Source organism: Anas platyrhynchos, chromosome 22, assembly GCF_047663525.1.
Source record: "Anas platyrhynchos isolate ZD024472 breed Pekin duck chromosome 22, IASCAAS_PekinDuck_T2T, whole genome shotgun sequence".
Lineage (NCBI taxonomy): Eukaryota > Metazoa > Chordata > Aves > Anseriformes > Anatidae > Anas > Anas platyrhynchos.
The window spans coordinates 6,509,296-6,524,189 of record NC_092608.1 but is presented as its reverse complement, the minus strand read 5'-3'; the positions used below and the strand labels follow the sequence as shown (position 1 = coordinate 6,524,189).

Sequence of the window (14,894 nt, the reverse complement as noted above, 5' to 3'; positions counted from 1 at the left end):
GCGACAGGGACAGTTAATTAAAGCAGATTAGTGTGAGACTAATTAGGGACGCTGACACTGCAACCATCAAGCCCTGTGTTGTTAATTAGCTGTTCATTAATGTCAGCTCCCTGTTCAGTACAGAAATATGAACTGCCTATCTCCTGGGCTTCACCGCACAGCCGAGCACCGCTTGGTCGCCTCGGAGGAGAGGAATGCCCAGTGTCCACATCACCCCAGCGAGCCCCTTGCCAGGAACCAGAACAGAGACATCATCACCACTGACAGCAAAGTGCTGTCACCATCCTGTGTCACCAGCACCACCGCCAGCCATCAGCGCCCAGCACGCAGACGCTGCCACCGCAAGCAGCCCCACACCCCAGCACTGCCTGGGAGCATCTGCCACGTCCCTCATCACCGGCCATCGTCCCCCCTGCTGCTGCCAGGGAGCCCAGCGGTGGACAACATCCATTTTTACCACTGAGACTGGCACCCAGTGTCTTCCACATCCATAATTCGGCAGGGGATGGGCTGGACCATCCTGGCTTTATATCACCATCATCAGACACTACAACGTTGAAGGCTCTGCCCTTATTTCACCATTGCGCCTTTGGTTGGGAGAAAGAACCAGGACTGGAGACATGTGAGCAAAGCCAAGACAACTAACGAGGCAGCTTGGTGTGATGTTCGCTCAGCGTGAGGGAGCTGGGCACGGCAGGAGCAAAGAGCTGCTCCCCAAGGGGCCAGGAGCACACACAAGGGCTGCAGGGAGCACACAGGTTTTGCAGAAGGAGACGTGGGGCATAAGGAACACACACCTGGGCTGTAGGGAGCATGCACGCAGTGCTGAAGGGAGCTCAGTAGGGCTGTAGGGTGAGCACACAGTCTACAGGAAGCAAAGACCAGGCTTTGGGGAGCGCAGGTAGAGCTGAAGGGAGCACCCATTGGGGCTGTAGGGAGCACAAGCAGGCTGTAGGAAGCATGCATAGGCTGCAGGGAGCACGAAGGCTGTAGGAAGCATGAACAAGCTGTAGGAAACACAAGTGGGGCTGTAGGGAGCACCAACAGGCTGTAGGGAGCAAAGGCTGTGAGACAGCAAGAATGCAGGCTACAGTAAGCATATATCATGGTGTACAGAGCACACGTGGGACTGTAGGGAGCACACAGCAATCTCTAGACAGCGTGCTGGGCTATAGGGAACATACACAGGGAGCAGCAGGGAGCACAAACGGGCTGTACAGGCTGCAGGGAGCACACACAGGGCTGCAGGATGCATGCAATTGTTTGTGCACAGCACACACTGAGCTACAGGGAACACAGAGTGCCACAGGGAGCACAGGTGGGTTGTAGGGTGAGCACAAAAGCCACAGGGAGCACAGAGTTAACTCAGCAGAGTGCTGAGCAGCCACTCAGGGGAACCACTCCTGCAGAGCAGTCTTATTCACTGTGCCCATCAAGGAGCTGGGCACCCAGGTCCTGCACAATTCAGTCCTGTGCACCCGATCCCCCTTCGTTCCCCAGCTCCTCAGCACAACTGCAGATGGCTTCGTCTACCCTGCAGGGTAAACTCTGTGACAGCAGAGCATTGATCCACACAAAGTGTCTCCCGAATGCATCGCAGCTGCCAGGCAGCTCCGAAAACATGCAGCCATCCAGCCTCCAAGCTCCCCAAACACAGCGACACTTTCCACCACGCAAATACGAGCTCCTTCCCTCCAGGGTCAAGCTGTGTTTCACATCTCAACCTGGAAGAAACAACGAGGGTGCTCCTGCCTTCTACGTTACCCTGCATCCTGCTCCAGCAGTGCCGAAGCCTCTTTGTGTGATGCATTCATCACCTTTAGCCAGCTCTTCGGAAAAAAAGGGTCTCATGTCTGGTGCGAACTGGTGCTGGGGTAGGAGCTAAGTGAAGACGTCCTAATGGGAAGCAATCAGACGCCGCTGGTTCTCCTCCCCCAGAGCATATTTAGAGCTTTCAGAAGGAAACAAAACTTGTTTATCTTAACGCTAATCAATTTATAGCAATGAAAATAAAACCCATTAGGAGCCATTCCCCATTTGAGTTTCAAAGAGGCTTCTGACCCCAGGAGGCTCTGAGCTGATTGATTAGAAATTTCTGACACTAATGTGTGTCTTCGAAGGGTCCAGTGTGGCTTTAATTCCTCTCTCCTGAGACCCTGATCGTGTGTTAACATCTGTCAGCCCCTTCCTGCACTTAGGGGAGGGGAAAATTCATGAGCATACTGAGTTGCATGGCACAGCTGGGGAGAAGGCAGCATTTGCCGGCTTAAACAGCTTCCACAAATCCTTTGGGGCAAATCATTTGCATGATCCTTTTCTCCTTGGGCAAAAAGCCGGAGTGCACCAAGAAATAAAAAGCACTGATGCAGAGTGGAGGCAGCAGGTGGAGTGGCTAAAACCCAGGGCTGGGATTTCAACTTCAGCATCCCAACTTTGCCCCTGACTCTTTGTATCCTTGGGCGAGTCACCCCCTGCTCTGCGCAGGGGTAACAGCAGGGCACAAAAAGCAAAGAAACGTAGGAAAGATGATTTTTTATATGTAGCTGGAGAGAAATGCAGCGAGGAGTTTTCGTCCTTTGTGATGGAGCATACTTGGTCCACCAGCCTCAAGCGTCCTGTATTATGGTGTATGTGGTATAAAGTTTTGTCTCCAGTTTGGGACAGAGTCAAGGCACAAAAACATCGCTCCTGGCAGAGCCCTGCATGGCCAGGGGACAGGAGCTGCGTGTGTGCACAGAGGATGGTGGCACACACCGCCAGCACAGTCACTTGCTGGAGCTGGACAAATGCAGCCAGATGAGAAAGCATTTTTTTTCTTTTTCTTTTTCTTTTTTTTTTTGGCAGAGGGGTTGAAATAATTAATCCAGCAAGGGAGAGATTCTGTCACTTGAGCTGTTTAAACCAGGCCTGGAGACCTCTCCTGGTGCTCTGGCTCAGTGAGGAGCCCTGGAAGGGAAGGTCTCCTGGCTTTGCTGGGCAGAACAGAGCTTGGGGGGGACACCAGGGGGGCTGAGCCCAGGCTGCTGGGACGCTGGAGAGCAGGAGTGGTGATGCCTGACAGACTCCAGAGCTACGGGGTCAGGGATGGGCGCTGGCTATCCCACAGCACTGCAGAAGGGTCGTTGCACTGCTGGCGAGGGCCAGGAGGCCAGGCTCGTTCCCACAGCCTCCTTTTCAGGCCTGCAAACTCCTTTGCTGCCACGTTTCTTTGTTCAGTGCAAAAAAACGGAGGGTGGCTGTGCGTGTATGCAAACACGTCCGGGCTAAGTGTGTATGCACGGTCACGTGCATCTGCAACGGGGCGATCGATTCGGGGCCGGCACAGAAACAGCCTAATCCCTTGCACACTCTTCCATCCGTACAAAGAAAAGGGGTGGAGAACAGGTGGGAGGAGAAGGGGGTAGATCTGCACACACAAAGGGCACGCAGGAAGGGCAGCGGAGGCCAGCGGGAGCCAGTCCCTCTGCAGCCAGCTGGCTCCCAGCTGCCTGCACCGTGGCCCCGCAGCTTGCCCTTACCTCTCACCAAAAAAACCCCTCCGTGGCCTCCTCAAGCAGGACCGACTGCTTCTCACTTTCAGCAGATTAAAGCAGCTAATCTAGTTAATGAAAGCAGCTCAGCCTCGACGAGCCGCGCTCCTCCGCCGCGGGTTGGTGGCTCACCGGGAGCTCGAGCGTGCAAGGCGTGCGAGGCTGAGCCCGGGGCTCATCGGGAGCTGTTGGTCTCTGCCCCCGAGCTCATCCAGGAGGTGATCGGCCAGGTTCATCACACCCCATGGAGCCCTGGCCCTGGGCCTCACCTGCAGGAGGAAAATTGTTTTGGGGACCGCAGGGCAGCAGGAGTGGAGCTCAATGGGAGCGAACACGATGCAGCAGCAGCAGGGGAGGTTGCAGGGGGGTTTTCAGGGGTCCCTGCCATGGTGGGAGCCTCTCTGCCACTGTGGTGAGGCTGCAAACCCTCAGAGGTGCTCTGGCAGATGCTGTGGGCTTGGCTTGGGGGAAAACACAATGGATAACACATCCAAAGGAGCCCTGTGGCTCATGCAGTCTAAGGAAACAGCTCTCCTACTGAGTCCACCCACGGTGCTGGCAGTGGACAGGAGGTGCAGGAACGGCTCTGGGCACTGCCTGCACGCCGATCCCCCTGCAGCTCTCACGGACACAGACACGTGGTGGGTCTTCTCAAACCCCTGCACCGACTGATATTTCCATGGATTGGCACAAATCTGGGGGCTCTGCATCCTGGGAACCATAAGCTCTGCCCAGCTGAGCTCCCGAGCTTCATCTCGCTGTGCTTTGCTGAACCTGTTCGCTTGTCTTTGGCTAAGGCCAAGTGCCCAGAAAATGAACCATCTTGTTTTACATCCTCCAAAACACGGAGAAGTCCCTCTTTTCTCATTAGCTTGCTCTAGTGGTTAATCACTTAGAAACACATGCCTAATTTTTTAATTTGTCTAGCTCCACTTTAACCCTACCAGTTCTTGTTATACCTTTCCCTGCTAGATTAAAAAGCACTTTAGAGTCTGGTATTTCCTTTTGGTAATCATCTCCCCTCTTCATTTTCTTTCTGAGAAGCTGAGCATATTGAGCTCTTTCAAGTCTCTGGTGGAAGGGCGTTTTTCAGGGCTCTCAGGACCCTGTTTGTGTTTCTGTGCAGGTTTATTTCTCATCTCCCCCTTGAGCCACGGAGAGCAGACCCAGCTGTCACAGGGTGTTGCTGGGGCGAGCTGGCAGCAGGCTGCAGCTGGCGTGCAGTGGCAGTGCTGCACGTCACGAAGAAGGATTTTTCAGGGTGTCTTGGCAGGGCTGGTGGGAAGAGACCTCCGAGGTCTCTGGGTCAGCCTTGGGCTCACCCAAGGGTTTGGTTTATGCCCAAACATAAACCAGGGCAGCTGTGGCTGTGCGCAGCCAAGTCCTGCAAGTCCCCACAGATGGTGACCTTCAACCTCTCTTGGGAACTCTCTTTGCTTTTCCCAAAGTCCACTCCGAGCCTCTCAAGCTACAGCTTGTGGTGCTTGTCCCTTCTCATACATCTGGCACCACTACCGGGGCCTTGGCTCCATCTTCTTTTAATTGTCCTGCAAAGAGCTATAGCTGCAATTAGATCCTTTCCGCTCCTTCCACCTCACTGAAGTCTCCTTGTGCCAAGCTCCAGCCAAAGGTGATCAGCCACCGCTTAATGAATGGGTAACGTCCCCCCCAGCACACATAACCTCAGCATTGGGCAGGAACAAGGATGCTGAGGATGTTGCTCACTGGGGTGGCAGGACAAAGAGCCCCCTCCCAGCACCCTGAGCAGGACACCCACCTGCAGGCTGCAGCAGGGAGCGAAGGGTGACGCGGCATTGTCCCCTGACATCCCCAAAAGAGCCAGGTTTACCACCCTCCAAGGGTGGGTGCTGAGTGACTGGGCAATAATATGGCAATTGAAATTCAGCGGTGACAAAAGGAAACTAATGCACTTGGGTAAAAAAGAGCCCTAATTATACAAACACAATGATGGGCACTAAATTAGCTATTAACATGCAGGGAGGAGATCTCGGCAGCACCAGAGATAATTCTCTGAAAACACCAGTTCAAAGCTCATCCATCATCAAAAAGAGAAAAAAAAAAAAAAAAGAGAAAATGTAAGGAATTATTAAGAAAGGAACCCGGTACAAAACAGGAATGCTATTAAGCTGCTGCATGGAGCCACATTTTGAACAGCGTTTGCAGTGGTGGTCACCCTTAGACAAGGTCATGAGGTAGATGATAAAAATGATTAGGGATACGGAGCAGCTTCCATATGGTGAGTCTATCAAATCAGGACCTTCCGTTTGAAAAGAGCCGACTCGGGGAGGCACACAAAGCCATCAGTAATATAGCAGACATGAATGAGAAATGATTGCTTTCAATTTTTTAAAATATAAGAATGCAGAGTCCCAAAAAAAAAATAAAAGAAAATCCCTCATGCATAAAACAAAGGATGTATTTTTTAACACGGTGCATAATTAAATTGCATAACTTACTGCCACGAGACACCACCGGCACCGACAATACCACCAGCATGCCAGAAGCTGGGAGGCAGCAGCCCTCCGTCCACACCTTGCTGCTCTTACCATCAGAGCTGTGCAGATGCTGACAGACTGATAAACACCAGGACATTTCTGGAAAGCTCTGCTCACCACACAGCTGAGCACACAGCACCCCTCGCACCACCCTCCTGGATGTGCAGACCAAGGGGATGCAGCCTGAAGGATGCCCACCTCTAGACCACCATCCAGCACGGCCTCCTGCTCTGCTACCCCCAAAAATATCATTTTTTGAACCAAGTTAACAACATTAGCTGCTGGAATAGAAAGGAGAGGCGCTGCCAAATGAGGTGCCTGGCTCTGCTGAGCCACAGACCGTGGGCTCAGGACAGCCACAGTCTCCCATGCCAGCAGGAGGAACCACGGCACGGTGTAGCACTACGGACCCATGGATTGTGAACCTGCAACTCCATCACCTCGCAGACGTGAATGCGGCAGCTACAGGAGTGTAAGAAAGTCCATGCTGGCTCTGCAGCCCTGACCTTTGGACGTGCAACAGGCATCTGACTCCGTACATCTCCCCTCATCCATCCTAAATCCACAGCACGGGGCCTGCACGTGCATTAAACCTGTTCTAGGAGGCTGCTCTACCTCTTCAGCACCATTTCTCCTGCTGGCTTTCAAGAGCCTTCTATTGAATAAGAAACCACCCCAAAACAGATCAAAGATGTACACAGAGAGGCTGTTTAAGGGGAAATAGCTTCTGGGCTTCCCATTTGTGGGGTATGTTTCCCTTCATGCTCAGCCCAGTGATTAGTGCTCACCAGGGAATCAGAGCTGCAAAATGAATCCGAGAAGACAGAGCAGTGTCAGGCTGTTAGTAGCTCAAAAAGGATCTTGGCTCCCCTGAGCCTGAATGCTGAGCACTTACCATTCAGGCCCCAGCGATGGATTTAACAACGAAATGCTTCAAAGGCGTGCAGTGGCCTGCCTGCTAGGAACTCCTGCTCCGATTCCTCCCAGAGGAGACCATTAGCACCTGAAAACGGAGAAGCCGTGGCCTTGGCCGCGGCATCTGGGGTTGGATGCTTCTCTGCAGAGCAATGCTCGAGCCATAGGAGAGCCAGGGCTACGAGACAGCTTCACGCACAGCCACTGTGCTGAGGCTCATATTTTTGGAAACAGCATCCCCGAGGACTGCAGTGGATGCTGCTTGTTCTTGAGCCAGCCCTGACTGTTTTGGAAAGTTTGGTTAAGCTCCACTTGGCTGCCTCTGAGTTATTCAAGCACAGAAACAGGGGTTATTGGTTGCAGGAGGTTTCGGATTTTTTTTTTCTGAGCACAGTTCAGTCAAGAAAGCACAAATCTGGCCCGCCTGGTGCAGTTCCTGCAGGGAGGCAAAGCAGCCTCTTGAGATGAGGCTGCAGAGTCGCGGCTAACTCAGCAGAGCGCTGTGTAAAAGCAGATACTCAGCGCTCACAACCGTGGTCCGATCAGCCCTGTCTCTGAAGCTGGAGCAAAAGCCACCTTCACTGCAGCTCAGATGCCTCCCCCGTCTGTCATTCACCCGTCCTTCGTTTCTCTTCACACCTCTGGCAGAAGCCACTCGCTGCGACCCACAGCGCCGCGTGCCGCTTTACCCCGCGGGAGGTTTTGCAGGAAAGGCTGGACGTGGACAGGCAGTGCTGCTCCAGGCTGCCCTGTGGAGGCCGTGCAAGCTTTTCTGCAGGCACCTCCACACACCCTGGATGCCTGGGAGCCTGGGGTGCCCCCCCTCTTCAGCTGCTCTAGCCGTAATGCCGATAATAAGGAAACCTCCGCGCGTCTCCAGGGAAGCGGGACTCGGAGAGGGGCACAAAGCCTCCCGCAGCTGTGTGTTTGCAAACAACCCAGCTGAGCTGTGAAGAGGGGCTGAAAGCAGTAATTGTCTTTAATTAAAGGAGGTTGGAGGCATCTCAAGCTTTGACAAAAGACGTTCCCAGCCTGCTAGCAGCTCCAGCACTCATCACTGATGCAGCCACCACCAGGCCCGCAGGTTGAAATGCGGCGCGGGACAGCGGGGACGTGGGCACACCGACCAAAGGGTGCGGATGTGCTGGTGCCAGCATGCGGCCAGGGCAGTGCCACAAACCCACCGGGCACAAAAGGGAGAAATCTCTGGGACCACAGCTCCTGAACGGTGCAGGACATCTGAGATCCGTGGCTGTGTCAGGAGCCAGCAGCTGCCTGAAGGAGCCCCCTCCCCAGGGAAGCTGCGATGCGCAGGGCGGTGCGGCAGAGGCTACGGACCAAGCACAAGAATACCACTACAGCTCCTCCCAGGGTAATTAAACCTGCTCGTTAGCAAGCTACACAGGTGGGCAGTGCTATTGTTGTGCTGCATCCAGCACCCTGCAAGCTTACCTTGGGCTAAGCAGACCTCACACCCACAAGCTGCCGGCTGTGCATGCCTGTTGAGCTGCCACCTTGCTCCTGGCCGCTCTGAGCTGCGGGGATGCTGCAGGCAAGCTCAGGCTATTGAAATTGCCTCCTTCCCTCTCTCCCACTCTCAGGGCGCTTCAGCACACCGCTGAGGGTGCCAAGGGAGGGCACACATTGCCCACGACCCCGCTGGTTTCTTCCCTCCCACCCATGTTTGCTTTTGCCCCTCCAGCACTGCAGCACGCAGGAGATCCTGGTTCTGGTTTCCATAGGAACATATGAGCAGTACGGGCAAATCCCTGCCAGGGCTCCTGATAAGGTCTGGAGGGCCAAGTGAACCCCAAAGTCATCAAAGTGTGCACGGACTGCGTGTGAAGTGCCTGTGTATTCGGCTTGACATATCCACGACGAAGAACCATGCGCGGTCCTCATGCATACATTTTCGCCTGGGAAATCCTGGAAAGAGCAGCCGTGCTCTAATTCAAGAGAAACAAAAACAAACTGGGATCGGTTCCATCTGAGCCAGACAGCAGAAACCTTTCCAGAAGCAAAAAAAAAGAAAAAAGACCATTTCTAATTATAGGCTGTCCTGTAGATACATACACTTAGGTTTCTCACTCTGTTTGCAAATTAACCATACTCATGGTGGCAATGACAAAGTTCCTCTTCCAGCCTCCTAATCCTCTTTAGAAATGAGAAGAAATGTTGTAAGCAATAAGAGAGGGCAAAGTGGCCTGCCCTACCACTTCCAGACCTCTTGCAGGTCCGAAGGCTGGGATTCACATAGCCCCAGATGGAAGATCATGTTTGAGAAAGTCCAGAGACATTTTTCTTACAACAGCTACCGCATCTCTTATTCCTCAGTCAATGCCACAGGTCCACTCCCAGGGTGTAAATTGAGAGTAAAACACTAACATTACTGCACGGCTCAACGTCTGAGCTGACAGAGGCGACAGTAATGGCATAACCACTGTGCTGGTGAAGGTGACTGAAAATTACAGCAAGGGCATCAGTCACCTCCTCTGAACAAGAGGAAGGGTGGTGAGGCACCACGCACCATGAAGGGCGTGCTTTGGACTGCGGGTAGCTCTGCAAAGGCGATGCAGTGGTAAATGAAGGCATTTTTTAGTCCATAATTGGGGTGCACAGCAGGTAAAGGTGAACAAGAAGCTTATCCGGGTGTGAGCCGTTCCCCAAGTGTTTCTCTTGTTCCTGTTTTCCCCACATCTTCTGCTTCTGGCTTGTTAACGAGGGATGCACACACACAGCAACAGGGTCAGAATTAATTTTACTTGCCCCACAGAGCATTACCAGGAAGGGCCTAAAGCTTTAGTGCTTCCCCTACAGGAAACCTTCGTGCCTTCTGCTCCAGGAATCCTCCAGGTGATGGCTGGCAGAAGAGAGCAGCTCCAGCATCTCTCTGGCTGCTCAGCCTGAGGCGTAACCTCCTCCCTCATCGCACCTCCCTGAAAACCAAACTCTGTGCCGGAGGCTCCTGAGCCATTTGGAAGACAGCAGGCTTCAGCACTAGAAGAAACAGGCAGGTTATGTGCCCAAGCAATGCTCTTGATCATGGTCACAGTGATACGTGTCTGTAGAATGGTCACTTGTGCGCAAGACTGGAGGGACAAGGAAAGGAGAAGAGAGAAGGGGACAGAGGAAAGCTCATTCTGTGGGTACTTCAGGCCACTGCACTGGGCACCAGCCCGAATCTGTGAGCTCTGCACAGTCCAGGACAGAAAAGACACAATTTTCTCTCGTGAAGGACCGGGAGAGAGGTGGAACAGCGTGATGGAAACCACTGGCTGGTGTCTGAAAGCCTACGTTGCTGCACAGACCATTTCCATGTCTCTGCAGAAAGCCTCCTGGAGAGATGATGCCATAAAAAGGCAGATATAGTGCATTTAATAGATGGTGCTGTTTGCTGTTTGACGAATATTATCTGTTGCTACAGCCTCTTCAGAAGTCACTACGGTCTTTTGAAATGCCATCCAGACTGGAAGAACTGCCATTGGGAGAAAAGCATCCATGTTACTCTATTTTATGGGCTCCACTTCAGGCTGCACTTTAATTCTCAATAATCTTGAGGGTTTGGGCATTTTGATAGTTTGAGATGAATAAAGCCTTTATCATGTGTCCATATATTTTCACTACTCCTGTCTCCTGTCACAGCTGCGGGTGTAACAACCACGGTGCTTCTGGGATCACAATGTTTTGAAAAGAAATTGCTAGCTTTGGTTTCAGACTTGAAAACTGTCTTCTTGACCACAGGGTCTCCATGAGCTCTGAATGTGACAATAGCCTCAAAGTGGAAAAAAAAAAAGACTTTGCAAGCGCGAGCTTGTCATCCCTGAAAACCATCAGTGCCCATCTAATGAAGAACCAGACCCTGCCTCAAAGGGCATTCTGGATTTGCCCTGCATGCTCCCCTCCAGGCCCACCTCCTCCCCACTGACCCCTGTCTGCCTCTGCAGAACCCCTTGGAGGGGCGAGCAGGCTCTGCTGGATGTGACTGCAGCCAGGGGATGCCAGCCACCCCCCAGCACCATTAAATAATCACCAGCAATCTGTCTCCAACCACAGCATCGGTTGCATCTCACAGCATCAGTTGTATCGCACACCTCGTGCTCTTCCCCAGCCCTGCACCTCTGGCCCTAGACGAAGCATTGCAGTCATCTGAAAATTTATTCCACCTGTCAGAAAAATGAGATGTGCTTGGACACAGGATCACGCGCTTCTGAATAAAGCCCCAGACACCTGCAGCTGGTGGGGCCTGGTGCAGCGTGAGGGCATCCCTCACTGCCCCGCAGCCCCACGCCTCCCTGCAGTGCACAAATTTTGTTGCACTGACTTGGTGCAAACAAAACTTCAGAGCTGCTTTCTGTTCTGCAAAGGCTGCAAGGGTCAGAGCCCCTTTGGCTCGCTGGAGCCATGAGGATGGGCTTTTTGACACCAGGAGCAGAGCTAACACGCCAGTTTACCTTCAAGGTAAATTAGATGTAAGCTCTCCAAAGTCCAAAGATGCAGTTTACTGCCAAGGACCCCAGGATGATGGTAACCTGAAGCTTGGCAGATGTCATTTCAACCCACCAAATCAAGGAAGAGCTCTCTGTCTTTGAAGGCCTCGTTTCAGAGATATGGAAAGGTTTTGCAGGAGTCACCTACCTGCAGAACACATGGTGTTCACCAGGGCCCCACGTCGGGAACCTTTCTAAGGACAAGCTCTCTGGATGCAGGAGGACAGTGCACTGAGCCGGCAGCTCCTGGTCTCTGTAGGGTTTTCTCTCTCCTTTACACCCTGCTTTCAACGACCTTGTGCCTTATAGTTTCCTGCTCACACGATACCTTTTCCTCCTTTTCCATATGTAAGACTATAAATTACCTTTTTTTTTTTTTTTGCATATTAAGGGCAGTTTCCCCATTTTTGGGGGCAGACACAAGCACTCCAAACAGAATGACTGTTTGACCCATGACTCCCACTGCTTAATGCAGGATCTTCCACAGCATCCTAAACACAAATTCCTTCCAGAACAATGCTAAAGCCTGCAGGATGCTGACCTGCAGCACCACGTGCTCTTGTGGGCACCATTGGGAACAAAGCTGGGCTCTGAAAAGCACCCAAGCCATGCAGGCACTGCAGCTTCCCTGTGCTTGGGGAAGGACTTCTGCTGATGCTTTCCAGCACAGAAGCTGTCTGAGGTGCTGGTTCAGAGACTCTTCTGCTGGCAAATGTGCTTGCAGTGCAGTCACAGCTCACCCAGAGCACATGGCAGCACTCTGGGCTCCTGCCCCACAGCACCTGGTGGCCAGGTCCTGCAGCCTGATGGGCTATGCCCTTCCTCCCTGTTTGTTCTCTTTATAACACCTTTCAAACATTATAGTGTGTTTTTTTTTTTGCTTGTTTTTTTTTTTTTTCCTTTTCTTTTCTTTGCCACTCATTCCTCATGTATGTCGAGACATGTATGTCGAGAAATGAGGGCATTTGCACCGTGTCCTTTGCACCCCTTTTCCCTGAAATCACAGCCCCCGCTCACACGAGGTCTGCATATTCTTGGTCAGTGTCACCGTGCCTCAGGTCTCCTTCCAAAAGTACAGCGTGCAAAAATGTGTACTTTGGCCCAAACTAATTACATGTTGTTTGTTCTACATAAACACAGCCATCGTGTTAGCTGTGAAATGCTTTGATTCCATTTCCTAACCTTTATGGGGACTTTTATGCATACTTTCCAGTGATATACTATGTTTCTAAGGCATATGGGGAACAATAAAGTGTTTCCCTGGAGCTAATTAAGCTAATCATGGCTTCTAGATTAAATTTTCTGTAAGTTTTTTACCTTGCATTGCTAAAATTAAATAAAATAACCGTGCTCTTATAGAAAGATCATCTGACATCGCACTGACTTTAAATTGGCAGCTCTCTCCAGGGAGAATGTCTGAAGGCATTTCCCAAAATTAAACGTTCAAAATAATCCCTTGGTTTCGGCCCAACTCAGAAAATTTTCAAATGAAGAACACCATCCTTAAAAGCAGCATTTTTTCCCAATTTTCCTCAGATTACATACAATGAAGAACCAGCACTCTTCTAAATTCAGGAAAACGCCCTCCTTGCCTCCCACATCTCCCTGCACCTCGATCCAAACTAAAACCTAATGGCTACCAGTAAAAACACCTTCACTTTACGCTAGTAATGAGTTAAAATCCTGGAGGCCTGGGCTGGGATCCCAGCTGTTTATTCCAGTTCCTATTAATGTTTACCACTATTCCCAGAAAAAAATAAAATAAAATAAAATAAAAATCTGAGGTCTATGAGGGCGAGAGAGGGAAAGCAGGAAGAAATCAGGCTCTCCCCCTGGGTCCTTCCAGAGGAGTGAGCACAGCTATTCCCAGCTCATATGGGTGTAGCAAGAAGAGGAATGTGGTATTAGATCCAAAACGCTGCTTCATGTGTAAAAATAAATCGGGGGGAGTTTTGTTATCTGCACAGATGTGAGCGCCACGGAAGCCCCCGTGTTACGCAGGGGCTCCAGCCTCTGCACCCAACCTTCTGGCCCTGGGGTTCAGCGTGGGGCTTTCCATACCCCTTCACAACAGGGCTAGGAGTGCTCTGAAACAATCCCAACCTTCAAAGCTCACGCTCATATGCTGGAAAACCGAATCTGTTCCCCTTCTCTGAGCAGTAAGACCTCTTGTGGAAGGTCTCTGCCCACCTCTTCTTCCCTCTGACTTCCTTTACATGCTGCTGGCTGGTGAAGTCTAGTCCCTCAGAAGCAGCTTTTCCTATTCCAAGTGAGTTGCCTACCTGCTTCCTTCAGCAGCGTTGTCTTTCCTCTGTCCTGGGCCACCTGGGCTCCTCCCTGCCAGGTCAGCATTTCCTGGAGTTTGGGACCACCAGGAAAAAAAAAAGCCTCAGCCCCCTCATCTCACACCCTCTTGTTCTGCTCCAACCTCCAGAAACCTAAACACAAGCCAGGAATTTAAAGAGAACAGGCTGGCATCTCATCTGGCTCCACGGTGCACCAAACAGGCTCGGTGTATTTAATGCAGAGCAGCTGCGAGCCCCACCACAACCCTAATTGGATTCACAACGTGGGGGGGGTCAGCAAGAAGGAGGGAGAGGAATCAAAGAGGTGGAAAGAGATGGGTTCCTGCTCCCCAGACTGAAAGGGAGGAGAGGGAGAAGCCCAAAGAGCAGCATCCACAATGACATGGAGCCACTGCAGGCTGGGAGCATTTAAATTGTCAACAGCCCTGTAGAGAAGGCAGACAAATTCCTGTTTTGTACTTGTGAAGAAGCCAGGTGATGTAATCATCTTATAGGATGATGGTGAAATACTTTCCATTCCAGCAGTAACTCAAGATGTTAAATAGCAGCTACTAAAGTTAAACATTGTTAAATCAGTGTGTCAGGATAGCATCTACCTAAGAGTTTTTAAAGAGTTGGCTGATGAACCAGTTGACAGCTAATGTTCACTTTCCACATGCCGTGAAATAGTGCAATGCTTCAGAGAGGTAGGAAAAAGCCATTTGTTAAATGAGGCACTCGTGGCTATTTTAGGACTGCCACCGCACCATCAGGACCAGTCAAATAAGGATGTGCCAGCTGGGGGATTTGGTCGGTGAAGGATTAAAGGAAGGTAGTGAGAGCAGTGCCAATCTATGAACATATATGGGAAACAGATTAAGGCAAATTAGCCTTGTATGTTTTTTGATGCAATTACAAGATTGGTTGGAGAGGTAACAGCGTTAGCACAACGCACCCAAACTTCTGAAGAGCGTTTCCCTCGGCAACACGCGATATTTTGATTCAGAAATCAGAGGGTCTGCAGACACCGTGGGACATATTCAATGCATTAAAACTTGGCTAGCTGATACTGCTACGGTCTGAGATCTAAGCAGGGAATGCACGGAGAGCAGGTCTGTTTCTACTAGAGCCAACAGATTTGATTCGTGGCTCTGGGCTATT

General features: G+C 51.4%; 1 protein-coding gene and 1 long non-coding RNA gene across 5 annotated transcripts in view; both read right to left on the bottom strand.

The window, feature by feature from the left end:
• EPHB2 (EPH receptor B2) overlaps positions 1 to 14,894 on the bottom strand; it is a 115,744-nt gene that overhangs the window by 52,254 nt on the left and 48,596 nt on the right. The window lies entirely within an intron of this gene.
• Positions 9,054 to 14,216, bottom strand: LOC106015534 (uncharacterized). Its single transcript, XR_011804597.1, has 3 exons — positions 13,731 to 14,216; positions 10,992 to 11,124; positions 9,054 to 10,733 (listed from the first exon to the last, which is right to left on the bottom strand). It is a non-coding gene; the product is annotated as an uncharacterized lncRNA (long non-coding RNA).